The sequence below is a fragment of the Mustela erminea genome, chromosome 14 (assembly GCF_009829155.1).
Source record: "Mustela erminea isolate mMusErm1 chromosome 14, mMusErm1.Pri, whole genome shotgun sequence".
NCBI lineage: Eukaryota > Metazoa > Chordata > Mammalia > Carnivora > Mustelidae > Mustela > Mustela erminea.
In genome coordinates, this window is record NC_045627.1 from 17,066,505 (window position 1) to 17,081,529 (window position 15,025).

The 15,025-nt window shown below is 45.9% G+C and overlaps 1 protein-coding gene across 6 annotated transcripts in view; it reads right to left on the reverse strand.

Annotated features, from left to right (window-relative positions):
* Positions 1–4,788, reverse strand: part of STAMBPL1 (STAM binding protein like 1) — a 48,851-nt gene extending 44,063 nt beyond the window's left edge. The window contains exon 1 of one of the 6 annotated variants that reach the window (XM_032312607.1): positions 4,549–4,788. The gene's annotated coding sequence lies outside the window, so the exon portion shown is untranslated. Of the gene's footprint in view, positions 1–2,281; positions 2,732–2,798; positions 2,950–3,744; positions 4,115–4,548 lie in introns of those variants that run through there. The other 5 variants (XM_032312611.1, XM_032312605.1, XM_032312610.1 and 2 more) reach the window with 5 other exon arrangements.
* Positions 4,789–15,025: the final 10,237 nt, after the last annotated feature.

The window sequence follows — 15,025 nt, forward strand, 5'->3', positions numbered from 1 at the left end:
AATTAATTAATATCTAGCCAGTGTGTGCAAGACTCTGAGGTTACACCAGGGTTCGGCAGGAGCGGACGTTGTGACCCACTGGATGGGGAACAAGGGAGCGGTCATGGTCATGGTCACGGTCAAGTGCACTGACCCTCTTCCACATAATGACATCGGTCTGCCTGCCTGACATTCTTCCTTCTCCATTCAGTGTCACTGTGATGCTCCCTGGTCAGGCCATCGTTAGCCGACAATAGATTCCATCCCAACTCCCTTCTACGAATCCAATCAAGTGCCAAACAGCCAAGTGCCAAAAACTCTTCTAAAAGGACACTTTTGACACTTACTCCTTTTAAGGAACCTACCTAGAACTGGCCACCTCATCTAATCGGAACTGTACACCCTGGCTTAACAAGAGGCCTTAGTAAGACATGGACCAGACACGCCTTTAAGTCAGGTTCAAAGGCTCACGTGCCTACTTACTAAACAAATCCCCAATAAGAATGACCCCAATAAGCATGACCATGCTTCATTATGCAGAGAATAGCAGTGTTGATGTTACTTCAAAACAGTAATAAGCCATGTTTTATTTTATACATTGATTTTTAACATAGCCCAATTAAAAAAATTTTAAATGTTGAAGGATCTCATCTGACTTTTGTTCAGAATGAAATGAGCTTGACTGAAAGACATAAAGGGAAGGATATCAAAGAGAATATGTGCATTATTAATGTGCACTCTCATGTTAATATCCAGGTAAATTTCAGGTGGCTTTCTAATCTCTCATCCTGAAACTGGATCATGAACCACAGGTTAAACTTCTAATGACTAGGGATGGAAAGTCACTGTATTAAAAGAAAAAAAAATGAAAGAAAAGAAAGGTATAATATCCTTAATATTCAGTATCAGCGAATGCACCCGTTTCCAAGAGTACCTTGAGAGGCTAATTTGCTAGAGCAAATCAGAACATATGAATTATTTGTATTTATATCCAGTGGCTAGATTTTAATAACTCTAAGTTACTTAGTAACCAGCAGGCCAAATTAATAACCTCTAAGTCAATCACATTAATGGACAAACATAACACAGATTTAATTTAAAACTTAAAAAATCAACACGTGCTCTGAAGATTTAGCAATTTGCCAAATGTTTAATTGGCTCCTCCACTTAGCATGAGGAGATAGAGGAATGTGCCAGAAGTTCACGGGATTTGCTTAGAAATGCCAGTCATATCTGACAAAAGCCACGTCTGGATACAGCTACATCCAGAGTATTCCTGAGCTGAACATTCTGCTGTCAACTCAGGGTTTCTGAATGTCCACTCACATGTCCGACTGGACAATTCTGATAGCTGGCCTGAGCGAGTCAACAGGTGCCAACACAATGCTGTTTGTTTGTTTCCGTTTTGTTTTGGAGGCACTTTTACCATTCCTTTGGTTGAGGAAATCAGTCTTGGTTGAATGTACCCACTGGGCTTTGACTGGATGAAATGATTGAATATTCATAACAAGTTATGGCTAAAAATACGTCATACTAGACATGGATAGAGGAGCTAAGTTGGGAAGATAAACATTTTAGAATTGCTATTCATGTAACAAATATTCATTGGGCAGCTGCAATCCATTAGCCTAAGGGACCAAAAGCTGACTCACATATTCTCAAGGATGACCATGAGTCATTTCTCATAGTTTCAACCCAAGTGACTTACAAATCCCCTACAGCGCCTTGGACACAATCATAAACCCAGTGGATTAAAATGTAGTCTAATTGGTAAATGTATCCTTCCAGGTAGGCAGCTGGGATTCCTGGGCTCCTCTCACATTCCTCCTGCCCCCTCATATTCTGAGCATGAAGTACCAGGGTTTTCTTCCCTGTAAAGGGCATTCTCACTTTCTGGATTGTAAATGTAAGTAGGCTTGGGAAGGGTCCTTAGAGGAGGAATACGAATCAAGCTATGTGCTGTGTGTAAAAAGAAGTAGCTATTATTAACAATTCCTTAACTATTTTTAACAGTCTTCTCAGGACCCAAACCCAGAGACATTCTCCTCTCCAAAAGAAACCTCTCTGCGGAAGATGCCCTGGGGCCATGATTCTACCATTTCTTCCTTCAAGCCTCTCACTTCTCCCATCCGAGTACTAACCAGGACCGACCCTGCTTAGCATCTGAGATCAGACAAGAAGGCCTCTCACTCCTAATGATCCTCCCCAAAGGCCCCAAAGTAGGCAAGAAACTGGCCCCCAGAAGCTGGCAATATGAATAAAGGGCTAGGGTTCTCTGCCTGATCAATTCAATAGTACTTACCTTACAAAACAGCATAAGACAACACATTTCTTCTTCAAATTCCCAAGAACCGGCTCCTACAGAAAGGACAGCTGAAGCGTATGCAAAAGCAGCTTCCCAAGCAGCAAACTATGTGCCATCTATATGCTTGGACAGAAAAAAAAAGCAGCCCGTTCATTTTCTAGGAAGACTCCAGAACATTTCATGTCTTTGAATGAAGACACGGGTTGGAGAAAATGATAAACAAGAGGGGACTCTCTCTCAAAGGCACTAACGTGTACTAGAAAGAAGCAGAGGTGTTTAGAGGGTGACTACAGGACCCCGGCTAGGATGCACTGGCCGAGCACACCTGTTAAGTTTAAATGAGCATCCACGCGACAAATACAAGACTGCAAACGGAAACAAGCTCTGGAAAGAAACAACACAGTGGCTTCATCTCTGTGTGAAACAACCACAGAAAAAGCAGCTTTACCTCCCCTCCCCCAATCTTAGAAAAGGAAATCAAACATACAGGTGTAATTTAACTGCTGGAACACACCTGCCATATTGACCTTGACAGGGCCTTGAATCAGGAGATCACAAATCCGCACCCTAGTGATAGCCTCGATCATTTTGGACACCCCTAAAACCTAGCACTTCATTTTCATTCTTAGAGATTAGCAGGATGTTTGCAAAGCAGGGCGCTCGCGGGAGCTTCCTTTGAATGATGTCTGTTGTACTTACATCAAACACTGATTTCCAGAAAGCCGTCCCCACCCCCACGCCGCCCAAACACAAGACTTTCTTCAATTCTCTCAATCTGGTTCTGCTTCCTAAACAATGTACTACTTATACAATTGTAATTTTTTTTTCTTCAGTAATTAGAGCACCTTCGGCTCTTGGATCAGCAGCGGGGGTTGTGTTAGAGAGTTTTGGAAAATTATGTCTTGGCGACATTCCACTTCCTTTGTGGACTTCATTAAAAGGGTTGGGTTAAGGCTTCCATGCTCCAGGAGAGGGGACGCGTCTTAAGAGTCGCGCAGAGAAGGCACAAAAGTCAACACCACCTAGAAAAGCGCGTCCCGCGTCCCGCAGGGGTGAAGGTCTGTTTGTCCTGCCCTCGCGTCGCCTGCCCCGCCTGCCCCGCCCCGCGCGCCCCAGAAGCCGAGCGGGGGTCCTTCCGAGCGCCGGCACCCTCGCCAGAGCTGCACCCCGAGTGGGAATCAGAAGCCCACGCGCCTAGGTCGCCGCCGGAGTCCCGCCCCGCCACCGGGAGCCGCCGCTTCCTGCCTTCCCCATCAAGGTGAAAGTAACCCCTAGGGGCCGGCGGGGGCCGCGCACCGGCAGGAAGGAAGTGAGCCCCGGCAGCGCGCCTCTTCTCCCGCCGAGCGAAGCCCGCGGCCGGAGGCAGCCGGCGGGAGAGGGGGCCTGCGGCCACAGGCACCCGGCGTGCACCTTCGCCCGGGCCGGAGCGCGCTCACACTCAAGCGCGCGCTCACACTCACCAGCAACCCCGGTGTCCGGAGCCCGCGTGGGACGGCGGCTGCGGCGGCTGTCCCCGCGCCTGCCTGCCGTGTGGCCTTGGCATCCGTCTGGCCGCTGCAGCCCAGGCCGCGGTGGCTGTCGCTGGAAGGCCCTGCGGCCGGGTGATGCGCCAGGAGCGCCCGCTCGCCGGCCTGGGCCGTGCCCGCCACGCTGCTCCGCCGCGCGGCACGGTGTCCCTGCTCCGTCCGCTTGCGCCGAGCCCGCGCCCGGCTCTCCCTCTCCTCCTCCGCCCCTCGGCGGCCGCGCTCCCCAGAAGCAGCGCCGAGCAGGTCCCCGGAGAACCCGCGCGCAGGCCGGCCGACCCGAGCCTGCAGGCGTCCCCGCCGCCGCTGCTGCCGTAACAGAAATTGGCTCTGCGATGGTCCCGGCCTCCCCGGCCCCGGCCCCCGGGGGCAGCCTCCGCCCCTGCCTCCGCCCCTCCTCCGCCGCGCGGGCTCCCGCATTCTGCAGAGAAAGCTCGCAGGTGGCAGCGAGTCCCCGCGGCGGCCTAGAGCGCCGGGGAAACCGCCCGCTGCCACTTTCTCCTCTGAAACGCTGCGCGTCCCCTCCCTAGCCTGGAGCCCCTGGGACCGGCGTGCGCTCCACCATCAGCTTCACCGATGGCCCCGAGAGGGTGGCTCCGAACGGCGCGGTGCACGCGCGCCCCATGCAGCTGGCCGTGGCCGTGAAACTCGCACTGGAGTCCGAGGAAGGCCGGCGCGTGGGTGCAAAACCCACTCGTCCTCGTGTTAGATATTCCGCCTGGAGGTTCATGCACAACTCACCCCACCGTGCAACACGTTAGTCCTCTTCCTCCCCTCCCTGCCTCGCGTACTCGGGTGACGCGATCGAGTCAGCCACCTTCTGGGTATCGTGTTATTATCCTGGGCAGTGTTTCTTAGTATGGTCCTGGCGCAGGGTGCCGGGCACCCTCGGTATGAAATCTTATTTTATCCTCTCCACAGCCTGATGAAAAGGGCTCTCACGGTTCCCACGACTGCGACCCGGAGAAACAATTTGTCCCCGGGTACCCACTTAGAAAGTAGTACAAGTTAAGATTTAAATTCTGAGATGACGTCACTACGCGGTATTTCTTTCTGTGGGCCCGGCAGGTTTTACGAATTTATAAACATCTTACAAACACTGCTGCTGCTGAACCACCACAGACACTGTTCCACAATTTAGGGAGGAGGCTATTTCCAAGAGAAGTGATTGCAGAGATGGGGAGTGAGAAAAGGTTAGACTTTTCTTAACCTGCTTTTCTTGGGGAGACCAAACTTCCGGTCCTGGCTCTGCCCCCAGCTGAGCTGCTGGGCCTCGGCATGTCCCACCTTCTTAGGTCTCTCCTCTCCTTGTGTTGGTGTTTCGGGATGAAAAGGTTTGACTCTTGAAGGCGGCCTGCAGCTCTGATTTTTGAAAAGCGATGGTGTCATTGTTTATCTCACTTTGAATTTAGTTCCCAAGTTTAAAATCAGGAAATTTAAGGGAAACGCAGACTTTTGGTGCGTTCTGAGAAGTTGAAAGAACTGGCAACGTTTGGTTCATGGTGGGTTCCAGCACCCATCAGCTGGAGCCAAGTCGGAGGTGTCCCTTTGACCCTGGGATGATGCTCTTCAGTTTTCCATAGTCCCCACCACTCCCGTATGCCCCCACCCCACTGACCTTTGAAGATAGGATAGACATTGGAGTGTGCAGTTCCAGACTAGATAATCTCATGACCTACTAGACAATCTAAAAATTCAGTTGTAGTTAAGAAGATCAACCAGGTTCCTAAAAATACTATGAAACAAAGAATTTCATGTGAGCATTTATGGTGGTCATTGATAAAGATCTATGATAATAAGATCATTGATAAAAGATCTACCTAGAATCCAAACTCTCATAAAAGCCAAAATGTCCCAGTACTCACTGTCTCCACCCTCTGGCATCCCCGGAATCATCCTATGACTTCAGTTCAGAGGTCTGTGACACAAACAGGAGACATTCTAAAAATAATGTCATTCTCTATGAAGTGATGTTTGTGGTCATAGGCAGCAAGGGCCAGAGCTGACAGTTGGACATGTCCAGTGGCAATACCAACTACCCTACCTGTTTGATGGACTTGATTCTTCAGCCTTCCTGTCTCTTTTGGTTTGCTACCTGCTGGCCTTCCGAGACATCTCTCTTCCGATTAAGTGATCAGAATTGGTTTCAGTGTTTGCCACCAAAACTCTGATCTAGGGACTTTTGGGACGATCCAGGTCTGTCTTCCTTTCACTAATTGAATTAATGAAAAGTGGGCACCAGTGTCTTCATTCTGCTTTTATCTTGGAATTTTTAAGTGTGCTATAATTTTATCTGCACTTAAAAAAAAAAAAAAAGATTTTACATGAGCCACGAGCCAGGCAGGGGAAGGGGCAGAGGAAGAGGGACAAGCAGATCACCCTCTACACCCCCCAATGAATCCGGCAGATTCCCAGCCCTGAGCTCAGGACCACAACCAGCCAGAGCAGAAGTCAGATGCTCAATTCACTGGTCCACTCAGGTGGCCCTTTACTAACACTTTTAAAGATTTTATTTTACTATGAATCCAATGTACAATTTTTTTAAAAAGATAGGATTTTCCCCCCTTACTAATCATATTAGCAAAGATTGTGTTTTAATAACCATTGCCCTCAATACCAGTGAGGGTGCCATGAAATGACCCCTTTGTCTGTGGTATCATTTTATACACAGCCAAGGAAAGGAATTCTTCAGTGTGTTAACAGAAGCTATGAAATATAGCCTTTCCCCCCAAGTAATTCCACCTCCAGGAGGGAGCTGGTTCTCAGGAATTCTGAAGTGAGAAGTAGGATTTCTCCACTGAGATGTTGATCATCACCTTTAGGCATTAAAGTTAGGTTTATGATGAGTTTTAAATAACATTGAAGCTGCTGGTGATCCAGTGTGATCCAATGTTAAACAAATCAGGGTATAAAATGGTGTCCACATATAATCTCAACTAGGTGAAACCACAGGGAAAAAATCTAGAATTTATTAAAATTATTCCTAGAAATTAGCTATTGACAATTATACTTGCCTTCTTTACATTTTACTATAATTTTAATGTCTTATACTGGGCATTCTTACTTAGGAAAAAAGAATATTTAACAATGACAAATATACAGAATTGGTAGCCAGAACACAGTGCCTTGTTCATACTGGGTACATAATCAATATTTAAGGTAAGAACGAAGGGAGGGAAGGAGGAAAAGAAGAGGGTCACATTGTTTCACAAAGAACAGTGAACTAAGGGATTGTAATTACTCTGTCATTCGCTTAGTTGATGGCATATATAGAAACAAGGCAGTGCATTCTAAATTGCTTTATTTTATTTTTTTAAGGTTTTATTTATTTGAGAGAGGGAGAGAGCATGGGCAGGAAGAGGGCCAAAGAGAGAGGGAGAAGCAGACTCCCTGCTGAACACAGAGCCCAACATGGGGCTCGATCCCAAGACTCTGAGATCATGACCTGAGCTGAAGGCAGATACCCCCTAGGCGCCCCCTAAGTTGCTTTATTAAGTCACACTGCATTTAAGTGTTTCCCAGTTGTGGTGTGTGGCAAAACATTGAATGTTGGGCGCCTGGGTGACTCAGTGGGTTAAACCTCTGACTTCAGCTCAGGTCATGACCTCAGGGTCCTGGGATGGAGCCCTGCGTTGGGCTCTCTGCTCAGTGGGGAACCTGCTTCCTTCTCTTTCTCTCTGCCTGCCTCTCTGCCTACTTGTGATCTCTCTCTCTCTCTCTCTCTCTCTTTGTCAAATAAATAAATAAAATCTTAGGGAAAAAACCCCAAAACATTGAATGTCTTTCTCATGGGAGGAGTAACACGGAACCGGTGCTCAGCCTTTTTCCTGTCCCCAGACATCAGAGAGAGATCCGAGAAAGTGAAAGAACCACAGGGTCTCCGTGCGCACGACAAGGAGGCCCCCTTTTGCCTCTGACTGGCCGCCATATGGAGGTCTGCCCTTCGCTTTGGGGTTCCAAAAGTCCAAGAGTTTGGAACAGCCTCTAATCAGCCCATCTGTTGACATCCTAAGAGAATCTTATTTGCTGGCACTCACGGTACAAGGATTAAGTGGACCGGGTTGAATTTACGTAAGTCAGGAGACCAAAATTACATTCGTAGACTCCAGTAATTGTTTGGTGTTTGCACATAAAGTGACGGTCCCTGGGGTAATAACCTCCTCACTCGTGGTCCTTGCTGAGTTTAGATGGACTGGAGTCCTTGTTTGTTTACAGTTTCCTGGCTCTGGATTATCTTTAAAGTCGAGGGAAAGACCCAGTTGATTCTATTGCAAGGAATATTCATCTCAGAGATTGTGTGCTTAAAAAGGCTGTATCTTAAAAACATGTGTTCTTAAAATTAGGGGTTTGCTGTTGTTCATTCCAATAGTTCTCCAACTATGGCTCAGTGACCCCGCACCTCCTTTCAGACGGATTTCAAGATCAAAACGATTTTCTTTTTTTTTCTAAGATTTTATTTATTTATTTGTCAGAGAGATAGAGAGAGTACAGGCAGGCGGAGTGGCAGGCAGAGGCAGAGGGAGAAGCAGGCTTCCCGCGGAGCAAGGAGCCCAGTGTGGGACTCAGTCCCAGGACGCTGGGACCATGACCTGAGCCGAAGGCAGCCACCCAACCGACTGAGCCACACAGGCATCCCCAAAATGATTTTCTTAAACACATGAATACATCGTTTGACTTCTTCACTCTCCTTCTCTCATAGGCTTCCCATGGAATTTTCCAGAGCTACAGGTATGATGTCACCACAGCTGGAACACAGACCCAGACCAGAGAATGCAGCCAGATCTCTGAAGCCAGATGTGAAAGAGATTTCTAAAAGTATATAACAACGCCCAATTTCTCACCAATTTTTGTTTTGCTTGGGAAAACAGCGTTATGTTGTAATGAAAATGAGATATTCCTTTTCACATGTGATCAGTTTCTTATTTTTTAATAAATTAGTAAGGTATTTAAAATTTTAAAATTTTATTTTCTAATACAGTACAAATGGGTAGTTAGAAGTCACATAAACAGAAGCTCTCTGGGGGCCTCCATAGTTTTTAAGATCATTTGAAGAGTGTAAAAAACCCCCAAGACCAAAAAGTTTGCAAACCACCAGTCTAGGCTATTATGGAGCTAGTAAGTTCTAAATGACCTGTTCTTTGAGGAATTTCATCATAACTATGGCAACTAGTCCGCGTCACTGAACACAGGAAGTGCGTTCAAAAGTGCTCCAAAAACAGACACCTTTGACTTTTTCCATTTGTGAGATTCATTTTAGTGCTCCCTTCCTGTTAGTTACTCTAGGCTCGGATTACTTTATGTCCACCGTGTTCCTGTAGCCAGTACACTGCGTGAGGCTTCAGAATTGCTGCAGCTGTGTCTTCTCCTACCAGCCATCTCCCTGAGCCCATTTTTCCCCCTAGAAACACAAGAATGATGGCTCCGGATAGCTCTCCAGGTGGTCATGAGGCGAATTAATATGCAAGCATTTTGCAAACTCACGTGTGCTTGGAAGATAGAAGACTTGCTACTATCAAACATTTCAACACCCAGGCAGACATGTGATGAAGATGTAAATTCTCTCTTGAGCTGATACTATTTGATGCCTTGGATTTAGGCCCGTGACATGTGGATAAATGAGAGACGTGTTAATAGGGACGCCTGGCGGGCTCAGTGGGGAGAGCCTGTGACTCTTTATCAAGGGTTTGTGAGTTTGAGCCCCAGGTTGGGTGTATGAATAGTGTTTGGGGTGTTGCTGGACTTTTTTCTACAGATCTTTTTTTGCAGGTTGTGGGGAAGTCCAGAAACGGGGAGAGGAGGCTAATGATAGAACAGCATCTGACCTTCACCGTCAAAACATGTCCTAGAACAGTCACATCTCCCCTGGGACTGCTCCCACGCAATAGAAATCCTTCCATGGTAGGCTTTAACTATTATTTAAGAGCTATTCAGTAGGTCCAAGGGGCATCCCTTTGAAAGAGAAAGTGCAAAACACACAAGATGGTGTGATATTGGTTCTTTAAATTTAAAAATCTCTTTGGTCAGCAGAGAAAGAAGGTCATCTTCTGTTATAGGGGGAAAAAAAAGTGCCCACTAAGGTTTTTACCAGAGTGAATAACACTGTTTTAAAATACAATTCTTGGGGTACCTGGGTGGCTCATTCAGTGTCTGCCTTTGGCTCAGGTCATGATTCCAGGTTCCTGGGACCGAGCCCCGTGTTGGGCTCCCTGCTTGGCAGGAAGCCTGCTTCTCCCTGTCCCACTCTGCCTGCTTCTGTTCCCTCTGTGTGTCTCTCTCTGTCAAATAAATAAAATCTTAAAAAAAAAAATAAAATACAATACACTTCTTAAATGTGTGGCTCTGTAGACAAAGACATGACCTTTTCCAAGGACACATAGTTTAAATAGCAGATCTGTAAATATATATTGGGGCATGGGCTACTGGGCTTAAAACTCAGGCTCGTAATGTGGCTAACATGTACGTCTGAGCCTGCTCAGGCTGCCCCCACCAAATACCCAGACTGCATGGCTTTAAACAACAGAATTTTTTTTCTACCTGATCTGGAGACTGGAAGTCACAGTCAAGGGGCCGGCTGATTGCTTTCCTGCCGGGAGCTCTCCTCCTGGCTTCTTACTGTGTCCTCACATGGGTGGGGACTGGGGAAGATCTCTATCTTCCTCTTGTTTATTTTTTAAGATTTTATTTAACTTTTTTTTTTTTAAGATTTATTTATGTATTTTAGAGAAAGAGGGAGAAAGAGAGAGAGAGAGCATGCCAGCAGGGGGAGGGGCAGGAGGAGAGAGGAAGAGAGAGAGTCTCAAGGAGATCCCTGCTAAGTGCAGAGCCTGCTGTGGGGCTCGATCTCACAATGCTGAGACCAGGACAGACGAAACCAAGAGTCAAGCCCTTAACCGATCGAGCCACCGAAACATCCCAGATTTTATTTTATTTTTAAGTAATCTCTATACCCAGCGTGGGGCTCGAACCCACAACCTTGAGATTAAGAGTCACACATGCCATCGACTGAGCCAGCCAGGCATCCCAACCCATCTCCTTCTCTTCTTATAAGGCCACCAACCCTGTAGGATTAGGACCCCAACCTCATGACCTTATTTAAACTCGATTATCTCCTGGAATCCTGCTCCAAATATGGTCATACTGGGAGTTAGACCATCAACATGTGAGATTCGGGGGGAATGATCCATAGATCTTATTTGCTGTTTAAACATAAGTACAAAATAAACCACGAATGAAACCTTATAGTTTCCTATGTGTCTCTTAGAAACTACAGGATTCATTGTACTCCAAGGGACAAAATAATCATGAGTGTGTCATAACACACAATGATTTATTCAGTTTCTCTGACTAAATGTCAAAACTTTGCCATCATAGGTACTCTGTCATAGCACATGACTTAGTTTTGAGAGACTCAGATGAACCCAAGGAAATACCCCTTCCTCCAGAAAGAGAAGGGGGAAATTCTTTCAGATTTTTTTAATTTTTTTAATTAACATATAATGTATTATTAGCCCCAGGGGTACAGGTCTGTGAATCGCTAGGTTTACATACTTCATAGCACTCACCATAGCACATACCTTCCCCAAAGTCCATAACCCGAACACCCTCTTCCTTATCCCCTCCCCCCGGCCACCCTCAGTTTGTTTTGTGAGATTAAGAGTCTCTTATGGTTTGTCTTCCTCCCAATCCCATCTTGTTTCATTTATTCCTTTCCTACCCCCCAAACCTTCCACGTTGCCTCTCAACTTCCTCATATCAGGGAGGGCATATGATAATTATCTTTCTCTGATCGACTTATTTTGCTCAGCATAATATCCTCTAGTTCCATCCATTTTGTTGCAAATGGCAAGATTTCGTTTCTTTAGATGGCTGCATAGGCTACCATTGTATATATATACATACCACATCTTCTTTATCCATTCATCTGTTGATGGACATCTAGGTTCTTTCCATAGTTTGGCTCTTGTGGACATTGCTGCTATAAATATTCAGGTGCACGTGCCCAGAAAGGAGAAATTCTAAAAGCTTGAAGATATTGCCTTTCTCTTACTTAATTATTATTTTTTTTTAATCAGAAAAACCTATCATTCTTTGAGGTGGGAGATAGAGTGCATTCTGAACAAGGAGAATCTTCAAGTTCTAGAATCAGAAGGTACCACAGATATCAGCTGACCCAACCTCCTTAGTTCACAGAAGAGGAAAGGGAAATCTTAGAAGGTGGTGGTGTGCTGTCAAGGTCACTGTTGCCTACACGGGGCTGTTCCATTATAGCTAGGAGACTGATTAGCTCGCTACGAGCTAGTGTGACTAGATTTTACCTTTATTGGTCGTACGTCCTTTCCCAAGCATTATGCCAATTGGTTCTCTTCACAATCCTGTGAAAGGAAGGCCTTGTGTAAGGGCAAAGGATGAAGGCTTGTTTTCTAGAAATGATACACAGAAAGGAATGGGGAGAAGAGTGCAGATCTGCAAACGAGGGAACAGTAAAGGTCAGGGTTAAAATGGGACTCAGATGCCACCTAGAAACAAATGGGCATCAGTTACATATTATAAAGGGCTAAGTCAGTTTGTGGAAGTGGACTATTTGGGTGGCAAAGTCATTGATCACAAAGAATGGGGGTACTTAGAGTTGGACAGATTGGACTTCAAAGGGAAGTTGATTACTTCTCCCAAACCCGAGTTTCTTAACTAGTAAATACAGTAAAGTTCTTATGAAGAGTAAATGAAATCACATCTAGAAAGCATGTAGCACGGTGTCTAGCACAAGAAGGGATGCCGAACCAAGCAATAATGGAGGTTGGAGTAAGATGGTGAAGAGCCAGATGGAAATGTCGACCTAGTAATCCCATGAAATTAATCTTGAGATGTAGACCTTAGGGTCCTCTTCTGAGGAGTGATGAGTACAACCCAGAAGATGGATGAAAGCCTGAAGGACAGTGAACGGGAAAGTCCTGAGCACCAAAGATTGAGCCTCAATGAATGTCCACGTGTCCTGGGCTGCAGAAGGTGGCTGTGTTTCCAGAAGAGGAGTGAGCACATACACCAGGTTACGGGAATGGCTGAATGCTGGGGCAGGGCTGGGATGCCCACTATGGACCAGGTAGCCCAACAGAAGGCAAGAAATAGATGGGGTCCGGGGGTCCTCAGAGCCCGGGCAGCTTCTGCCTCCAAGGTGGGGCAGCAGAAAAAGGATGTGGTAAAAAGAAAATGAAAGACTGTGGAGTATGGAACGACATAGAGAAAAGAGTAAGATCCTGAAGGGATCCGGACAGGCTGAGATCAAGAATGCAGGTGTGAAGATTCATTTTCAGGAGGAAGAAGACCAAAATGAGTCATGTTCTCCTGCTTTGTAACTCCTTCTCAGCAATCTTTTGCATTCAAAGAAAAATCCATTCAGCATCCAAACTTTTATTTTTAAATTTTTAAAGATTTTATGTATTTATTCAGAGCAGGAGGAGGGACAGAGGGAGAGGAGAGAGAGAACCTCAAGCAGGCCCACAGTGAGTTCAGAGCCAAGTGCAGGGTTCAGTCTCATGACCCTGAGATCAGGGCTTGAACTAAAATCAAGAGTCAGAGGCTTCACTGACTGAGTCACCCAGGTGCCCCAGCATCCAAACTTTAGATGTCAATTTTAAAGCCTTGCTGTGTGTGTCACAAAAATGTTGAAAGTGTTGCTTTCATAATGTTAATTTTTTCCCCTTTTTTCCCTTGTCTTCTAAATGGCAGTCATTCCAAGGCTTTTGTTCCAAGGCCCCTTCTCTTTATTTTAAATCTGTAAGGCTTCCTAGATTCTTCCTACTGATCTGTTCTCACATTACCCAGATTCCTTCCAAAGGAAGAGAAACCAGGATTAACTTAGCAAGCAAGGGTCCTTTCAGCACCTCCCATTACCTCTCCAACTCTGAGAAAATGGTGGAAGCCTGAGAACCTATAGGAACTTGCATCCTTGTCACATACCATTCATCTGAGACATTAGGAAAGAATGAAAAGTATGGAGTCAAAGATACATTGTAACCACCCCCAAATGAAGTTCTTTTGTTTGATATTCCATAAGGTAGAAGTGCTTCCCGGAGCCAGGAGCTGTCTTACCAAATATAAAAATTCAACAGTCATCTGTGTTCAGCCAAACAGCAGTTACTGACTTCACAGCATTGGATTTTAGGATCTTTAGGGAGATCAGGTTTGAATGGATGACCCCTTACACTGTATTGGTCCAAGGTTTTTCCTCTGTACTTCTACCATTAGCATCATGAACACGAACCATGTCTGTAGAATGTGAGTTTATTTACTAAGAGAGGGTCTGCTAAGTAGATCAGTTAAGAGAATAGGTTTAGAGTGAGACAGACTTGGTTCGAATCTTGGTTCCAGCACTTTGCAGCCCTGTGACCTTTGAGCCATTAAGTTAACTCCTCTGAATTTGAGTTTTCCTCTCTATAAAACAGGGATTGTCAGGGATGCCTGGGTGGCTCAGTCAGTTGGGCGTCTGACTCTTAATTTCAGCCCAGGTCATGATCTCAGGGTCAGGAGACAGAGCCCCATATCAGGCTCTGAGCTGAATGCTGAGTCTGCTTGAGATTCTCTCCCTCTGCCCCTCCCCCTGCTTAGGGTCTCTCTCCTCCTCTTTCTCTCCAATTCTCAAATAAATAAATAAACCATTACGGCTAGTGGTAAAAGAGAATTTCCGATTAGTAAGTCGGATAGATGGGTAGAGTCACCTGGAGAGACCTCCCTGAGCTGTCCTGCAAGTTCATTAGCCACATGGTGATACAAAGCTATGTGTGCTGGGCGAGGAAAAAGATGGGGGAGACAGAGTCTGCCTCCCTGTCTCTGCCCTTACAGGCCATTTAGCATGCAGATACCCAAGCAGCCTTTCCTAGAAAATGTTGTGCTCTTCTTAGAAGCCCTGGTTCATCTTTCAGCCCCAATATCAGAGCCAGAAAGTGATGTCTGCAATGCAGGCTAGACTCAGGAGACAAAATGCATCTTTCAGCAGATGTTTCATTAAGCTCTGACTTAGCTTGATTAAAATCTAGATTGACCTGGCCTACAGAAGCTGTTGCAAGGGAAATAACATCCCCTAGCGTTACGTCAGTGCCTAGAGAACGATTTCAATTCCAGACGTGCCTGGATGGTGGAGAACAGATTTGTGTGTCATCTTTGCTTTCCTCTCATCCTTTGTAATTTTTCTTTTTTTTTTCTTTTTTAAGATTTTGTTTATTTA